Below are 18,031 nucleotides of genomic sequence, written 5' to 3' on the forward strand. Positions count from 1 at the left end.
TTTGCATTGCTGTCCCTCTTCCATTTTTAGAAAAGGGGTATTTTACTACCCTTGGCACCATTCAGAATAGACAGGTTTTCCTTCATCTCCTCATTTGGAACCATGCATAATAATTACTTGGCTGTGGCAAAGGGATAAAATTACACATTCAGCGCAGGACATTGCAACATTCTTCCTGTTTTCCATACTTGCTATAGGTGAGATTCTCAGTCCTTTATAATTCTTGCCAGTAGCTCTTGTGCAACACAAATCCATATCAAATTCACCTGCCCTGTGATACAGATATGCCTGCGAAGATAGAGAAGATCACAGAAGACATTGAGAACACAGTTATCACTGACTTTGAGACAGTATTATTATCACCCAGGTTTTGTGTGTTCTTGATAAAAGATTTCTAATAAGACAAAACACATACAACTTCCTCAGGAACATATAGAATGTAGGGAAATAAAAATATTAACAAATTCTGTTTTTATGGTCTTTTAAGGTTTATAAAAGATTTTCCTTATAAATGATGCTCTGCATAGATAATGCATTTTGTAGCTATGGAAAATGAGTCTCACAGAGTAAAATCACTGGTCACGATCCTATTACTAGTAAACGTTAGAACTGGAATTTAGACCCAAGTCTTATGATTTTAGCTCTAACACTATCTCCACTACATGCGTTCCCTTTATGCAGGAATACAAGGAAAACTACCTCATAAACTAGAGAACTAATAACTCCCACCTTTCTGTGCCTCAGAGAGGTCTCATTTGCCTCTTTCTCTCCCCTGCTTTTTCCAAGAAAAATAAGCCTGCATTTGCAGTATAATGGGTCAACCTAGAACACCAGCCCAGAGAGCTTTTATCTACTGCCTACAGGCTGCCAGCCTCAGAGAGATATTAGTGCCATACTCCAGGCTGTTGCCTGAGGCTCCTACTTATTACCCCTTCTTCTTATCATATCAAGCTGTCTGGATGGCTTAAAATCCCATAAATCACAGGTGAGGCCTATCTGATTCCCAGACCAGTCAGACTGGCTGTTAATGTGTGACTTTAGACACCTGGAGGTGGGACAGGACAGAAACACCTCCAGGACAAGCCCTTTGGCTCTTTCTGACTGGATTTGTCAGGCTTACCTTTAAATCTATTTTCCTCCCCAAGAGCAGATGCCTCCCAGACCGCCCTCAAATTCTTACCCAGAAGCACTAGGAAATTATCCATGGTTCTGACTCTCCCAAATTAAAAGATTTATTACCATGGAGGGCCCCAATTCTATCTGCCAGGGACATAGAGCTTTTCTATAAGCTGGGAAAGGACTTAATTGCCGCTTTGTATGGTTCTTTGAAGTGGAACAATTCTCCTGGAAGAAATTATGCCCAGGAAAGAGTCCGGAAATTTCTAGTTTTTCTAAGCGATCACATTATAATGCTGTCGAAATGCTCGTCAGAATCCAATATGATTACTTAATTGCTAATAGCTAGTGATGGCAGCAAACATTTTTTGGATTGATGAAACGGAAACATGGGTCCCTAATGTTTGCTCTGACTCAGGAATAAGACTACTAGAGGCAAAGAGGAATAAATCACAGTCAAGCTAACAAGGCCCCTCTGGCTGGGCTGCCAGACACAATGGTCTGCTCAAAAGCAGTGGGCTCTGAGAAAAAATGGAGCATTTTTGTAGACTCTCGGGCTACATTTGGGGAGGGGTTGTAGTTTTCTATAGCTGGGTTGGAACATCTACCTGTAGATATTGGCAGTATGTGCTGGAGCCAGCTCTAACCTACTCCTGGGAGCTGATTGTCAAATTTTTGGTCTGAGTATTTAGACCTTGAAAATTAACAAATCAGAGCTTGATTAATTGCTTCATTGATTATCTAGAATTAAGAAAGTGATGGAGAAAATATTAATGATACAGATTAAACCAAAAGTGTACCCCATGTAAACATTTTGCTTTCTGAGAGCCAGTTGTTAAACATTTACCAGCACATCCATGGTTATAATGTTAATCTCCCCTGGACTTGTGCTAATGCTGGCATGTGGCAAGAAATGACTCCCTTGCCTTCTTTGAACCTCAGTTTCCTCATCTGTAAAATGAGTTGGGTTGGGCTAGAATCTTCAGTGGTGTCGAACTCAAACAGAAACAGATCCCTGTGGACCGATCGTTAACTTAGACAACCACAACATTATCTATATATTACCGTATTTTTTTATTTATTTTATTAAACATTTCCCAATTACATTATTATCTGGTTTGCCCAGGAGTTTTGGAGCCCCCTGGGTATCAAGCTGGACACTTCCGGGCTAGATAATCTCTAAAATCCCTTATAGCTGCATCCCTGAATTATAGCCCCAGAACAGCAGAGTCTCCATCTGGCTTTCCAAACTACTACATGGTACAAATAATAAAGCTTCAAGTGAGAGAAACTCAGGGAAGTGGGGAGGCAAGAGGGAGAGCCAAGTTGAATGAAGACCAATCATGTTGAATTCTTATTTTATCCTCTCTCTCTCTCTCTCTCTCTCTCTCTCTCTCTCTCTCTCTCTCTCTCTCTCTCTGTCTTTTTAATTTGTAGGTGTTTTGGAGGATAGAGTGCTAGGCCTAGAGGCAAGAAAACTCATCTTCCTGATTTCAAATCTGATCTCAGACACTTGATAGCTGTGTGACCCTGGGCAAGTCACTTAACCTCCTTTGCCTCAGTTTCTTCACCTGCAAAATGATCTGGAGAAGGAAATGGCTAACCACTCTAGTATCTTTGCAAAAAAAAAAAAAAAAAAACAACCCAAAACCATGAAGAATCTGACACAACTCAAAAACTACTGAACAGAGTTTATTATTAATCACAACATTTATATGCTTTTGAAAATAGTAATATATGAAGATTAAGCAGTCTTTATTCAACCTAAATGCTTGCTTATTGCAAGAACTTAGGGGTAGAGGTTGCATTGGTATCTGCAGGCCTCAGACAAGGAAAAGTAAACCAAATCCTAATCCTTATTTTTGAAATCTATGTAGTCATTTTCTAAAACTTCCCTTACTTCTCAAAGTCCTCCAGGTCAGCAAAAATTCCAAGTTATCAGAAATAACATTCCAGGTTTCTTCTGCCTCTATGAGTTGTTTCTATAGAAATCAGCAGAATGGGTGGCACTGGGTGGATATAGCTTGCTTTTGGTAAGTCATTTATCCCTTCTCAGCAGCTGGTGGCACAGCAGATAGAGTGCTTCGCCTGGAGTCAGGAAGACTCATCTTCCTGAATTCAAATCTGGCCTCAGACATTTACTAGCTATGTGACCCTAAGCAAGACATTTAACCTTTGCCTCACGTACAAGTGACAACTTTAAATCCTTGACTCCAAAACCCATGTTTTTTTTTTCAGTTGTACCATACTGCCTCTTTGACCTCCTTAGTCATGCACAGAAGTGGAATTTCTGGCTAAAGGATTTGAGCAAAGTTTAGTAAATTTCCTTGCAAAATTCCAAGCTGTTTTCCAAAACTGTTGGAACAATTGTTCTAACATAATTGTTGGGCCACAATTTTACTGTCGGTTTATTAGCATGCCTGTCTTCCTTCAGTCTCACTAACATTGACCATTTCTATTTTTCACCATGTTTGTCAATTTCCTGTGTGAAGTGAAATCTCAGTTATTCTGATTTTCATTTTCTTTTTTACTATTGACCTGGAGCAGTCCTTCATGTGGTTAATGATAGTTTGTAATTCTTCCATTGAAATCTATTTATTTATAGCCTTTGATCCCTTCTCCATTGGAGAATATGTGATATCTTCTAATTAGAACCCCTCAAATGGGGACTCCTCATTGAAGTATTATAGAGAGAATTCCTTTGGGTCAGGGTTGGACTAGCTGACCCCAGGGCTATCTTCCGTTTTTTCGACTTGGATTGTTTTGGATGCTTTTTGAATGGTACCTACACTCTCCCATTTCTGATGCCCATCTCTAACACATCATCGCTAGTGGGTCCAGGAGATCCAAGGCTTTTAAAGACTCCTAGGGAATCATTTGCTCTAGCAGGTTCTACCAAGCTGTCCTGGGAGGACTCCAAATAAAGGCCTGGAGACTGAATGTGGGTCTGCTCTCCAAAGACTCTCCAAAGCTCAGAACTCAGAAGCTAGAGGATCTAAAAACTAAAGGATCGGTCTGAAAGGAAAGAATTTTTTTTCAGCCACAGCAGCTCATGAAATGACCTAATAAGGCATGAAGGGGTTGTGAACTGAGTTAAGGAAAGGAGCCCCCATCCTAACAAAATCAGGCACCCTTGAAGTGCTAACATATTAAGGACCTTATCAATTCATGGAGGTACATCATCAGAGTGCAAGGGAGGAAGGCTCTAATGAGGTCATGGAGAAAGATGTCAGGCAGGTCTTTCCAGGCAATCTCTTCTGCTAGAGGGGTAGCAGCTGGCACCCCTGATTTTCAGTTCTCTCTCCATAATCGCAGAACACAATATTATCGCTTAATATAAAGAAGAACTTTGCAAGCAGACCTGTCCAGCCATAGAATGGGCTCCCTCTAAAGGTAGTAAACCCCCGTCACTGGGGGTATCCAGGCCAATATTGGATAGCACCCCAACAGAAAGGACGGAAAAGAGATTAATTCTATAAGCAAGATGGGTGGTAGATGCAGCGATGAGCCTGGGGTCAGAAAGACCTGATTCCACTTCTGTTTTCATCATTTATGATCTGTGTGACCATGGATAAGCCATTTAACCTGTTGGCCTCAGTTCCCTCATCACTAAAATGGCTAAAACATGGTAAGGCTCAAATGAAATAAGATAAATTTCTTTGCACACATTAGGCCCTATATAAATCATATGCTTTCCTTCCTTCCATTCCTTTGCTCCTACCAGTCCCACCTCCCAGAATTCTCCTACCGTAATCCCCATTTCTACCTGTACAAAGCCTAACTTCACTGCTACCTTCTCCACAAAATTCTCCTCCAGCTAGAAAGAATAATGTCTTCTTCTGAACAAAGTGTACAGTCTCAGACTTATCGTATTCTTCCTTGTATGAACATTATCTCTGTATGTCTTACTTATTTACTCATTCTTTGTTCATTCGTTTCTTTCCCACCTGTGATTTCATTGGTGTGGGGAATTCCCAGTAAGGAAATCCCCTCCACCAAAGTGGATCAGCATCTATCCTGCACCTTAGAGCCTTAGCTGAGAGTTACTTGGGGGTGCCAGGGTGACTTGTCTAATCACACAGCCAGGGGACTTGAACCCCAGTCTTCCACCTTGCCATTCACTACTTTGAAGCGCTTCTCCACCTCCCTACTGCCTTATGAAACCATGAGCTGCTTGAAAGCAAGAGCTAAACTTAATTCTTGGGGCTTTGCATATTGAATAAATACATTGACTTATTAATAGGAATGGAAATTCTTACTCAAGTTCAAAGAATCAGCTCTCCATGAACCATAGGGGGATGTGTGGCCAAACAATAGTTTACCATTTATTTTTTAAACTGGAGATTTTAATGCATTAACATTTCAACATGATTCAATGTGTGACATAATGTTAAAAAACCCACACATATGCAAAAACTTAACCTGATCTCAGGTTGCATTCATATAAGCATGATGTCCTGGACAAGTGATAGGATAGTTCCCCATACGTTGCTCTGTTCAGTTCTAGACACCATATTTTGGGATGGACATTGACAAATAGGAGCAGATACAGACAAGAGTGAGCACAGGGGACTGGAGGCCATGTCATTGAAGGAAATGGAGTTGTTTAACCCAGAGAAAAGATGACTAGTTGATGGGAGAGAGGGAAGGAACCTACTGTTCTCTTTAAGTTGGAGAAGCATTATCCTGCAGAAGAAGCATTAGATTTTTTTCGTGTTTGGACCTGAAGTGTGAGACTTAGAGCAAGGGGGAAAAGTAAAAGTGAGTCAGATTTTAGCTGAGTGTACAAAAACAATAATAGCTGGTATTTATATAGCGCCTACTACCTGGGCAAAGTCACTCAACCTTGCTTGCCTCAGTTTCCTCATCTGTAAAATGAGCTGGAGAAGGAAGTGGCAAACCACTCCAGTATCTTTGCTAAAAAAACCCCAAATGGGGCCATGAAGAATCAAACACAACTGAACAAAAATGTGGCCACAACTGTGCTAAAGACTTTACAAATATTACCTCATTCGATCCTCATAAAACCTTTTATTATTGTCCCCATTTTTTACAATTGGGGAAACTGAGGCAGAGATTAAATGACTTGTGCAGAGTCACACAGCTAGTCTGAGGTCACATTTGAACTCAGGTCTTCCTGATTCCAGGCCTAGCGGTCCACCAATTATACCAGCTAGCTGCCTCTGACTCAATGTATCCAAAGTTAACATGTCCAAACTAGACTCATTACTCTCTCTTCCAAACTTCCCTATTTCCATCGAGGGTGCCATCATATTTCCAGTCACCTAGGTTTGTGACCTCAGAGTCCTAGACTCTTCACGTATCTACTCAGTAGCCAAATCTTCTTGTTTCTACCATCATGACGTCTGTCACATCTAATCCTTTCTCTGACACATCCTCACTGAGGCTCTCAGCACCTCTTATGGGGACCATGGCAATAATCCAACTGGTCTCCCTGCCTCTAGTCTCCACTCTACAAGTATGCTTACTCAGCTGCCTTGATGATTTTTCTAAAGGCCAAGTCTCACCAAGCCACTCCCCTACTCAATAAACAACCTTGGTTACTGCCTCTAGGAACAACTCTAAGCTCTTCTGTCTGGCTTTTAAAGCCCTGCACTACCTGGCCCCCAATATACCTGTCCAGCCTCATTATATATCACTCACTTCTCCCTACTTTACAACCAAGCCAAACTGCCCTTCTTAGTATTCCTCATACATGATTTTTTACCTCTTGTTTCTGCACCTTGGAACTAGCTACAGGGTATTCTGCCCTTACCTCTGCTTGCTAGAATCTTTTGCTTTCTTCACAATTCTGCTCAAGTGCTATCCTTCTACATGATGCTTTTTCTCATACTCTACTTGTTAATACTCCATACAGAAAAATTACATTTATTTTACAGATAGATAATACATTTATTAAACATTATATATATATATATATATATATATATATATATATATATATATATATATATATATATATATGATATTGCTAGGCACTGACAATACAAATACAATTGTTAGACAGATAATACACAAGAGGCACTGGAGGCTTGGACTCCAGCCTCTAACAGGTTCACTCTTCTTCTGGTCAGACAGGAAAGACAGCTTCAAAGGGGTTAATAATAAGCTTCATTCTAGTCTAGTCTTCTCTAACACAGTATTGCTGATAATGGAAACACTACAAACTCCTACAGTATTCCCTAATCACCCTTCTCGCAGGGGCCGGTGAGGAGTAGGGCAACTACCCCTACGTCTAGATGGAACCAGTCAAAATGGGCACAAGTTGTGCATTCAACCCTAAAGGGTTCCCCTAAACCTGCTCAAGCCTCGATAGGAGCCAGTTGAGGCAAATGCAGATTCCCTTCTCTTAAACCTTGATGTGCGTCGATCAAGGCACACAGCATTCCAGCTTGTGCATTCAATCGTAAAGTTTCCCTAATTCACTCACCGCTGACCACCTGTTTTATAGGGCATCAAACGAACCCTATATCTCACTGTGCAGTCGCAGTGGATGTTTACAGGTTCATCACACATGTTTATATTATTTATCCTTATATAATGCTGCATAAGCGTGGTGGAGATATTTTGAGCCATGAGCCTGGGAACTCATATCTAATGCCTGGGAAACAGAGATTGTTATGGCCATGGATCCTGGGAAACTGAATGCTAAGAAATAATGACAAAAATCTACTTTACACACACCAAAATCTACCTTAATTACACTAAAATTCACCTTATTTACAACAATCAAGCAAGAAAGTTCCCACCAGTCAAAGTGCTTCCATTCTGATGGAAGAAGACAACAAATAAAAGGGTAGTAGGTAGCTGAGTGGATAGAGCCCTGGGCTTGGAATCTAGGAGACTCATCTTCCTGAATTCAAATCTGGCTTCAGACAAGTACTACCTTTATGACCCTGGGCAAGTCACTTAACCCTGTTTGCCTCAGTTCCTCAACTATAAAATGAGCTGGAGAAGGAAATGGCAAACCATTCTAATATCTTTGCCAACAAAACCCCAAATGGGGTCATGGAGAGTTGGACAGGACTGAAAACAACTCAACAAAAACAAGAGGTAGCTGTCTGGGTTGGGTGCAAAGAGGGGAGAGGGGAGAGAGTCAGGGCTTGGAAAAGAGGAAGTAGGAAGTCAGAATTATGGCAGCCTGGGGCTAGCCAGATAAGGTGAAAGTCCTTACATTAGAGCCAGGCGTCCTGGGGTAGAGTCTAAGGATTATGACCAGAGAACATAACATTCATTGTGGAAGCTGAATCACTCCCTATTCACCTACTTCTTACTTCAAATAAGATATCTGTAAAAAAAAAAAAAATGCTTAGCACAGTGCCTGACGCATAGTAGGGACCATATAAATTCTAATCTCCTTCCCTTCTCCTTCCCTTCCCTACTTCCTCACCTCATACTGGAACTGTTGGTCTAGGTTGCCAGAGGGCAATTATTACCACTATCTCAAAGTCCAGGTGGTAACCTGGAGTGTTGCTGGGATTTTTAGTACATTAGCTCGTGAGCCCCCATAGGTGGCCTTCCTCTTGATTATTAGGCGAATTTAATTAGCTTATAGAAAGGATACTTACTAAGCAGGTATTAGAAAGACAGTTGCTATAAAAATGATTCCCCCCAAACTGAGGGCACACTCTCCCCTGGCACACACAAGGTCCCCGGAGAAAGTGGGCTCAAATGTAAGACATGAAGGTATTGGGACATGCATGTAGAGATCAAATGGGGCAGAAGGGAAATTCACGGTCCTTGGTTATGGGGAGTCATTTTCTCTATTCATAGAATCCTCATGGAGATGTCTTTGGGAATGGTCTCTGCTTGATTCCAAGGACCAAGGCCTTTGTGGGATCCATAGCCGGTATTTCACCGAGTCCTAAGGGGTCATCGTCCCTGAGCTGCATTCGGGTGTCTCCTCCGCCATGGGCTGCTATCATGCCAGTGACTGATGCTGCTAATCTGGGGTGAGGGGGGAGTCAAGAGAAAGAAACTCTTTTCTTCTCTCTACCTACCCCTTGAGACAACCCCTCTAAGCCGTCCTTTTCATTAGACTACCTGAAACTAAGATGACTGGCTCTGAACCAGCTTGCTATTTTAGAATAATAAGGCCTAGAAGCATTTTACAAATATTAATCTCATTTTATCCTCCCGGCAACCCTGGGAGGGAAGCGCCATTTTTATACTCATTTTGCAGATGAGGAAACTGAGGCAGACAGAAGCTAAGTGACTTACCCAAGGTCACACAGCTAGAATGCTCTGAGGCTGGATCTGTATTCAGGTCTTCCTGACTCCGGGTTCATATCATATGTAGACAAAAGGTCTGTCTGATTATTTCGTGGAATCATGAGGTATTTCCTGTCTCCATCATTTTCTGTCTCTATCCAATGACCAAAACATTTTCTTCCTCTCAAATCAATTAAAAACTTTTTTGGACCTTGTTTATTGATGTGATTATTTGTTTATTCATTTGATTATTTGTTGATTTGACTATTTGTTTATTCATTTGACTGTTTATTGATTTGACTATTTGTTTATTCATTTGATTCTTATTTGATTAAACTATTGTTTCCTCAGTTCCTAGCACAGTACCTGGAACACAGTAGGTGCTCAACAAATTTTTAGTGATTGACTGGTAGTATGCAAACTTGGTAAAGATTAGAAATGACAAATCTGTTCCGGCGCCTGAGCGAGGCGCATGGAGCAAACGCAGCCGTGACTCTGAGCCCGCGTGCCCGGCGTCCAGAGACCCTCCCTAGTCCCAAGAGCCGAGCGAGAACGGAGCGACATGGGTGAGTGGGAGACAGCGGCCCCAGCTGTGACCCAGACCCCCGCCATCAAGCTGTTGGCAAGTGGAGCACGGACGACGCGCAGATCAATGACATCTCCCTGCAGGATTACATTGCGGTGAAGGAGAAGTATGCCAAGTACCTGCCCCACAGCGCGGGGCACTACGCAGCCAAGCACTTTCGCAAGGCCCAATGCCCCATCGTGGAGCACCTCACCAACTCCATGATGATGCATGGCCGGAACAACAGCAAGAAGCTAACGACCGTGCGCATCGTCAAGCATGCCTTCGAGGCCATCCACCTGCTCACCGGAGAGAACCCGCTGCAGGTTCTTGAGAATGCCATCATCAACAGTGGTCCCCGTGAGGACTCCACCAGAATTGGACGGGCAGGGAATGTGAGACCCCAGGCCGTGGACGTGTCCCTCCTCCGGCGGGTCAACCAGGCCATCTGGCTCCTCTGCACGGGGGCCCAAGAGGCAGCCTTCCGCAACATCAAGACCATCGCTGAGGGTCTGGCCGATGAGCTCATCAGTGCTGCCAAGGGCTTTTCAAACTCCTACGCCATCAAGAAGAAGGATGAGCTGCAACGTGTGGCTAAATCGAACCGCTGATCCCAGCAGCCTCTGTCAATAATAAATGCCCCCTGCCCCTGTTGTGGGGGGAGGGTCCCTGTAAAAAAAAAAAAGAAAGAAAGAAATGACCAAAAAAGCTAAATAGGGCTGCCTTAGTTCATAGTGAATTCCCTTTAGTGGGGGTCTTCTTGAGGAGGCTAAAGGACCGTTTGTCAGGGATATTGTAGAGGAGAGATTTTTAATTAGGGGCCTGTGGATTTTTTTTAAATATTGTGATAGCTTTATTTTAATATGAGTGGTTTTCTTTACAATGCTATGTATTTTATTCTACGCATTTAAAATTATCCTGAGAAGGGGGCCATAGATTCATCAGCCTCCCAAAGGAATCCATAGTCTTCCCTCCCCCCCTCAAAAAAAAAAACTAAGAACCGCTGGTGTAGAGGAAATTTCTGCTCAGATATGGACTGGATAAGAGGGCCTCTAAAGTTGCTTCTGTCTTCCAGGCCCTGAGATTCTAGTGTAGCCTGGACTAGAGTACATCCTGAGAAGTATTAAGTCTGCACAGTGGATAATTCTGGAGATTCAGCTCATCCCTGAAGAATCTGGGTAAAATCTTCTCCTTATTGGCCACTGAGAAGGATTAGTTATCCCAGAATGCCCACGTCTTTCCAGTCTGAGTTTCATCCCCAGAAGTGGTCAGAAAGCAGAGCTCATCATTCCTAGGTCACACTCCCATCTCTCTGGAGACTACCCTCCCCCTTGCCTCTGCCCCCCAACATACTCTATGAATCAGTGGAAAACACCTGTAGGCCCTTATCCCACTGCCCATGTGTAGATCTGCCCCCCTCTCAACTTTGTACATTCTCCATTTCCTTGGATGGGCCTTCCCTTCTCTGGGACCTCCCCACTGAGCCTCTGTTCATGGAGGCCATCCTTCCCCTGAGAAGCCAAATAACTGTCCAGATAAAATCACTAGCATCATCCCGGCAGAACAGGAGACATTCTCCCTGCCCCACCCCCACCCCCAACAATGGGCCATCTGCCTGAGCCAACTAAATGCAGAGCTCCCAGCTGCTCCCAAGAAGGTGGCAGCTTTGTTTTGCGCCATTAGGGAACGGCAAACAAACAAACCCACTCACCAGCTTTTTGAGAGCAACACATTGGGAAGCTGAGCTGGTGCCTCAGACCAAGAAGAGAATAATGGCTCACACTCCTGTAGGTTTCCACATTTATTTACAAAGCACTCTATCTACACAGAGTCACAGGATTTTAACCTTGGCAGGGACTTCAGCCAACCCATACCCAAAAGGAATTCCTATAACATCCTACCCAACAGGTGATCCCTCAGACTCCCTTGAGGCCTCCGAGGCTCTTCTAGAAGCCCAGCCCTTCCAGAGGCAGCCCATTCCTCTTCCAGCTCTCTCTATTTGTTAGCAAGCTTGTTTTTTCTCCTGACATCAAATCTAAATTGGTGTCACTGTGACTTTGAATCCATTGCCCTCTAGAGTCAAACAGAACAAATTTAATACATATTCCATGAATCGGCCCTTCATTTTTGAAGACAGCTATCCTGTCCCCCCAAACCCCTACTGTACCCTATGAGCTAGTTGGTGAAGCTTAGACTTTTTTCCTCTTAGATTTGTGATTGCATTGGTGTGGTGAACTTCCAGTGAGGAAACTCCATCTACCAATGCAGATTAAGCAACTTATCTACACTTTACAGTCTTATGTTTAATTGAGGGGTAGTCCAAGGTCTTCCAAGTTGTTGTGCGTGTGTATGAGAGAAAGACAGAGAGAGGAGAGACAGAGACAGAGAGGAGGGAGAAGCAGAGAGGAGAAAGACAGACAGACAGAGAAAACAGAGAAAGAGGGACAGAGATAAGGAAAGGAGAGAGAGAGAGGGAGAAGGAGAGAGAGGAAGAGGGAGAGAGAAAAAGGAAGAGGGACAGAGAGAGAGAGAGGAAGAGGAAAAGAGAAAGAGAGAGAGAATAAATTCAAACCCATGTCTTTCTGACTCCAAGGTCAGCCCTCTACCCACTTCACCCTGACTGCCTCTTTGCTTATGACAGATGAAACCATGACTTCACTGATTTTTACTCAATTTTAAAGAGAAAAAATGAGGCTCAGAGGTGAGGAAGGGCCTTTCCCAAGGTCACAGAGCTAGTAAGTGGCAGAGCCGAGATTAGAACCCAGGTCTACTAAAGGCAGGTGGAAGGGTGGTGGGTGAGGAGACCAGTTGAATCATGAGCCACATGCCAGTTTGACTTACATGGAGAGCACCAGCCATGTGGGACCAGAGGGCTCCACAGTGGGAGATAAGGGTATATAGACTGACAGGCAACTCATCATGAAGGGCCTTGGTGACCAGACGGCAGAGCTCAGTAGAGTTTGGCTTCATAGAAGAAGGGAAAGTTGTAGGGGTAAGACTAGATGACCTTGGGGGCCTTTCCAAAATAAAGTTTTGTGATCCCATGATTCTAATTTCAGGGTTGTTTGTTGTTATTTATTTTAGTTTTTCCTACTTCTGTTGAGAGAGAGAAGAGAAAATGCAGTTAGAAATAAGACCCTGCCTTGGTGAGGTATGGGAGCCTAAAGTTAGGATTTCAGTCCATCAGCTCACCCACAACCATGGCTAAGACTCTCTCGGGTTGTCTGCTTAGCAAACAGGGGAGTAAATAAAAGCACTGCCCTTGGTCAATCAGTTCTCTACCCAAACCAAACTATCCCCTCAACACAATGCCAATGTAGCTGTCTTTTCTTTTTTTTCATACCTTTGTGCTCATGGGATCAAGACACCTGGAATGCCTCCTCCTCTCAATGTCTATCTGATCTATGGTTAGAATCTTATTTGCCCTCCCAGGCCCAGCTCAGAGGCTCTATCCCACAGCTATGACTCTGTGACATTGAATGGGAAAAATAGCTTCTTAGAGCCAGAAGGAAACTTGGGGTCATCTAGTTTAGCTCTTACCTGGAATCCCTTCTAATAATATCTGTGACAACTGCTCATGGGGGCTGTAAGGCATCTGGGTGACAAAGTCAATAGAGTACTGGGTCTAAAATCAGGAAGACCTGAGTTGAAATCCAACATCAGTCACTTACTACCTATGTGACATCGGATACAAGTCCCTTAACCTTTGTCCGCCTCAGTTTCTCCAACTTTAAAATGGGGATAGTGATAGCACCTAACTTCCTGGGGTATTGTGAGAATCTAATGAAATATTTCTAAAGTACTTAACACAGTGCCTGGCACTTGGTAAGTGCTTAATAAATGCTTCTTTCCTTCCTCTGACTAAAGACCTCCACTCCTTGGATAGTACTTGGATAGTACTGACCGGATTGTTAGGCACATCTAGTTCAAATCGACCTCTACACAATCACAGAGTAGAAAGAAACCTCAAAAATAAACCAATTCAACCCAATATTGAGCGCTGTATAAATGTGTGCTATTATTATTATAGATACATATTAATATCATATCCATCCAGATTAGTCTGATATTAATGAAAGGCGATTAAGAGCGTGCCGAGGGTATTGCTTGTGACAGATGGTGCTTCCCTGAAGAAGAAATCGATGGCAATGATGGCACTTCCTGAAACAATTACCCCTTGGACTAAGGGTTGAACAAACTCAATAAAGGAGAGAAGGCTAGCTGGGATTCACTGGAGCAGAACACTGGGCAGGAGTAGTGACAGGTAGAGCAGATAACAAATCTCCCCCAGCTGGGGGAAAGGGGAGTGAACACTTTTAGAGGCAATGAGGACAGTCATGGGCTAAATGATCACTTGAGCCCTCACACATGCACACATATACACAAAAGGATCATAGGATTCAGAGATGGAAGGGATAACGGTTGAGAAGAAATCATTTGTCAAATGAAATCATATTTCTTAAGAGCTTTGCACAGTGCCTAGCACACAGTAGGTGCTCAATAAATGTTTATTCCCATTCCTATTCTCTAATAAAAAGATTTAATGAGCTTTTTCCTCACTTTTTCCTCAGTGTAGCTATGCCCAATTCTCCGTTACTCTTAACCTGGCCCAGACCTTCATTGTCTGTTACCTCTAGATTGCCTCCAGGTACTTCCCACCCTTGATCCTATCTTAAATCCCATTCTCTTGATTCTTGACCTCTGATCTTTATTGGCTACTCCTATCAAGATCCTCCAGTAGACCCCTCCCCTCCAATCACCCCAAACTACTTGACCAACAACACTAGATTCCCTCCCACAGTCTTTCTGTATATAAGATCCATCTAGGCCTCCAATTTCCTTTAGCTGGAAGAAGGCTTTGGTTGAATTTGTTCAGGAAGAACCCAAGTGTTGCTCTTCTGGGGCCCCAGCACCCCTAAACCTCAACAATAGCATCATTGAATTGGAACTGGAGAGGTCATCTGGCTGAACCACCTCATTTTATTATATGAAGAATCAGAGATCCAGAGAGGTGAGGAGTCTTGCCTGAGGTCACACAGTAAATGGTAGAACGAGAATTCAAGGACAGATACTCTGATTCCAAACCCAGGGCTCTTCCCCCTATGCCATTCTGGTACCCCAGTGACTAGGCCAGAATCCTGGCCTTTGGCCTCCAAAGCCAGGGTTCTTTCCCCTGAACCACCACACCACTGTGTTTGGTTTGTTTGGGTTTTTTTTGTCTGTTAAACCAAAGTACCTCGGACAAGCTATCAATATCTTTATCAAATACCAGTATCATATTCACAGAGTACTTTATACTTTTCAAAGATCTCTCTATTCATTATCACACTTGATCCTCACATCAGTGCTGAGAACTGGGCAGGCCTTATGATCTCCATTTCACAGATGAGAAAACTGAGGCTCAAAGAAATGATGGACCTTACCCAGGGGCCCCATAACTAGTAGGCCAAATGATCTGGGACTTGATCAAGGTCACTCTCTGATTCCTAGTCTTGGGTTCTTTGCATTGGTGACACAGGAGCTCTGGGCCCCAAATCAGGAAGACCTGAATTCAAATCTAACCTCAGGTACCTCCTAGCTGTGTGACCCCTGGGCAAGTCACTAGTCTCAGTCTCTTCAATTGTAAAGTAGGAAAAATGGTAGCACCTACCTTGCAGAAGTGTTGGGAAGATCAATATTTGTAAAGTCCTTTGCCCAGTACTGGGTACATAGCAAGTGTTAAATAAATCCTTGTGCTCTTACTTTCCTTTGAGAGGAAATCCCACCAACACTGAAGAAGGAGAGCCATCAGATTCAGTAACTACGATCACAGAGCACTGTAATAAAGAGCAGCTCATGTTGCCATACAACCTCTCAAGCTACAGAGATTCTCAAGGATTTTGGGCTCTGCCAGCTCAGAAGAGAGGGATGGTGAGGAAAGGCTGCCTGCCCCAAATGGAGGAGGCTGCTCAGTTGTTCTGGTCTCTCTGGACAGGCCCCAAAATGAGTGACTCATGGCAGGGTCTGACTCTTTTTCCTCATTTACTGAGAGTATTGTAGGAGATAGGCAGCAGGTCTTAATCTAGAGAATATGTGGATGCCATCAGAGCCATCAGAGGTCCCATCTTATTCCAATGCTCTGATCTGACTAATGGCATAGCAGATGACAGGGATGTGCCTGAGGAACTGTTGAGACAGGAAGAGAATGAAGAAGAGGAAGAGGAGGATTTTCTATACAAAGAGGAAGAGGATGAGGACAGTGATGATGAAAACGATGTTGATGAAAGAATAAGTTTAGGAACCAAAAGACTTAGAGTTGGAGAAGTATCGTTGGGAGAAGAGCTCCAGCCATGTAAAAAGTTTGGTAGTAGAGAAGAAGAAAAGTCTTTTAGAGTAGATAAGATAATTGAGGAAGACAAAAACACCTATAATTTTAATACAGATCATTTGTAACGAAACCTAGTCCTTTATGAAATTCTTGAATCACTGTTAACTTGATTGCTGAGTTACCTTGATAGTGGTGCTTGCGCTTGTCCTTCATTTTTGAAGAGGACCATGACATCAGGGAAATGGTGCCATGACTTGCAGTTGACTTTGATTTGAGTGAGGGAGGGCTGACCTTGATACAAGATATTGTGCACAAAACGCTGCAGCAAAAGTGGCTATGTTCTGAGAAACATGTACGGTAATTATCATTTGTAAAGATGGAAAACTTTTGGACAAAAAGGTAGCAGATAGGAGGATGTCGGTCTTTTGTGCAAAAGGGAACTGCGAACTGATGAAAGGCAGTAGTTGTCATAAAATAAAAACTTCATCACCATTGGGAACAAAAGGGGGCCAGCTAGGGATGTTACTTAAGTTTCCCTCCTCACAAGAGCCTACCAAAAGAAGAGAACATGATGGAAGACGGAGCCTGGGAGGTCCCTTTCTGCTCTAGGTCCATGTTCCAGTGAACCTCAGAACAAAACCGAAGGAGGAGGTGGCTACATTTGTGATGGTGTCATTTGGACATCCCTGCAGAGCCTTCTCCACATGCTCCCTGAGTTTCCTAGGAACTGAATTTCTCCTTGAGGGTCTTAAGAACAGCTGGATTAGAAGAAGGAGGAAAGGATCTGATTAGTGCCTGGGTTCACTGGATTTCAGTTTCTTTATTATTTATGAAATGGGTGGGGTTTGTCCTTTGTTCTCGAAGGGGTCGATGACATCAGGGAGATGATGACATGACTCACAACTGACTTTGATTTGAGTGAGGAAGGGCTGTGCAAGGTCACTAGCCTCACTTCCTCCTCTGCAGCCATCTGGGTCCAGTGGCTAGATATCCTTCAGGATGACTGGAGATGGCCTAGGGTGTAGTGGGAGACCTTGGCCCTTTTAAGCTAAGGTCTTTTCAGGTTCTCACTCTGACTGAGGCAGCGCCCATTCAGTGAGTAGGCCTCTTTATGAAATGAGTCAAGGGATGGCCCCTTTAACAAAAAATTTAAAAAATCAAACTTGGAGGGGAAGACCCTCAGGGTTGCTGGCCAAAAGAGAAACAGTCACTATTTACATTCACTCTGAGCCAGGGGGGCCCAAAAAATAACCATTAAGTGGTGCCTGGAAAGGGACCTATTGCTGTCCAATCTATGAGCTCCAGAGTGAATTGAGTTTAAGACTTGGTCTTTGAGCAAGAAGTCTAGCCAGTAAACCTCAAGTTAACTAGGAAGCTTTCTACCATCAACATCTGCCTTCCTTTGGTAGGTAAGTTTAGTATTAGGTACCAAAAAACTGCAAAAAACTGGCATCCTTACCCTCAGGTAAGGGAAGGGTAGTTTGGATCATGGTCCTTTTTAAGATCTAAACCCTTGGTTCCTCTTTTAGCTGATCTAGTAGGATAATTAATCATAAATATAATTATAGTCACTTTATACTACTTTAAAGTTTATAAAATGCTTTTATCTCTCCAATCTTATAAGGTAGTTACTATAGTTATAATCTCCATTTTACAGATGAGGAAACTGAGGTTTAAAAATGCAAAAAAAAAAATGACTTGCCAACATCACATAGAGACACAGTTGGAATTTGAACCCAGGTCCAACACATATTTGCCTATAATCACATTGCCTCTGTAATCACAGGTTCACTGGATAAGAGATTCAGGAC

The 18,031-nt window shown here is 43.1% G+C and overlaps 1 pseudogene; it reads left to right on the plus strand.

Moving 5' to 3' along the window:
- The first annotated feature begins 9,910 nt into the window (after positions 1-9,910).
- On the plus strand, positions 9,911-10,560 carry LOC118843503 (annotated as a pseudogene).
- Positions 10,561-18,031: the final 7,471 nt, after the last annotated feature.

Source organism: Trichosurus vulpecula, chromosome 3 (assembly GCF_011100635.1).
Source record: "Trichosurus vulpecula isolate mTriVul1 chromosome 3, mTriVul1.pri, whole genome shotgun sequence".
Classification (NCBI taxonomy): domain Eukaryota; kingdom Metazoa; phylum Chordata; class Mammalia; order Diprotodontia; family Phalangeridae; genus Trichosurus; species Trichosurus vulpecula.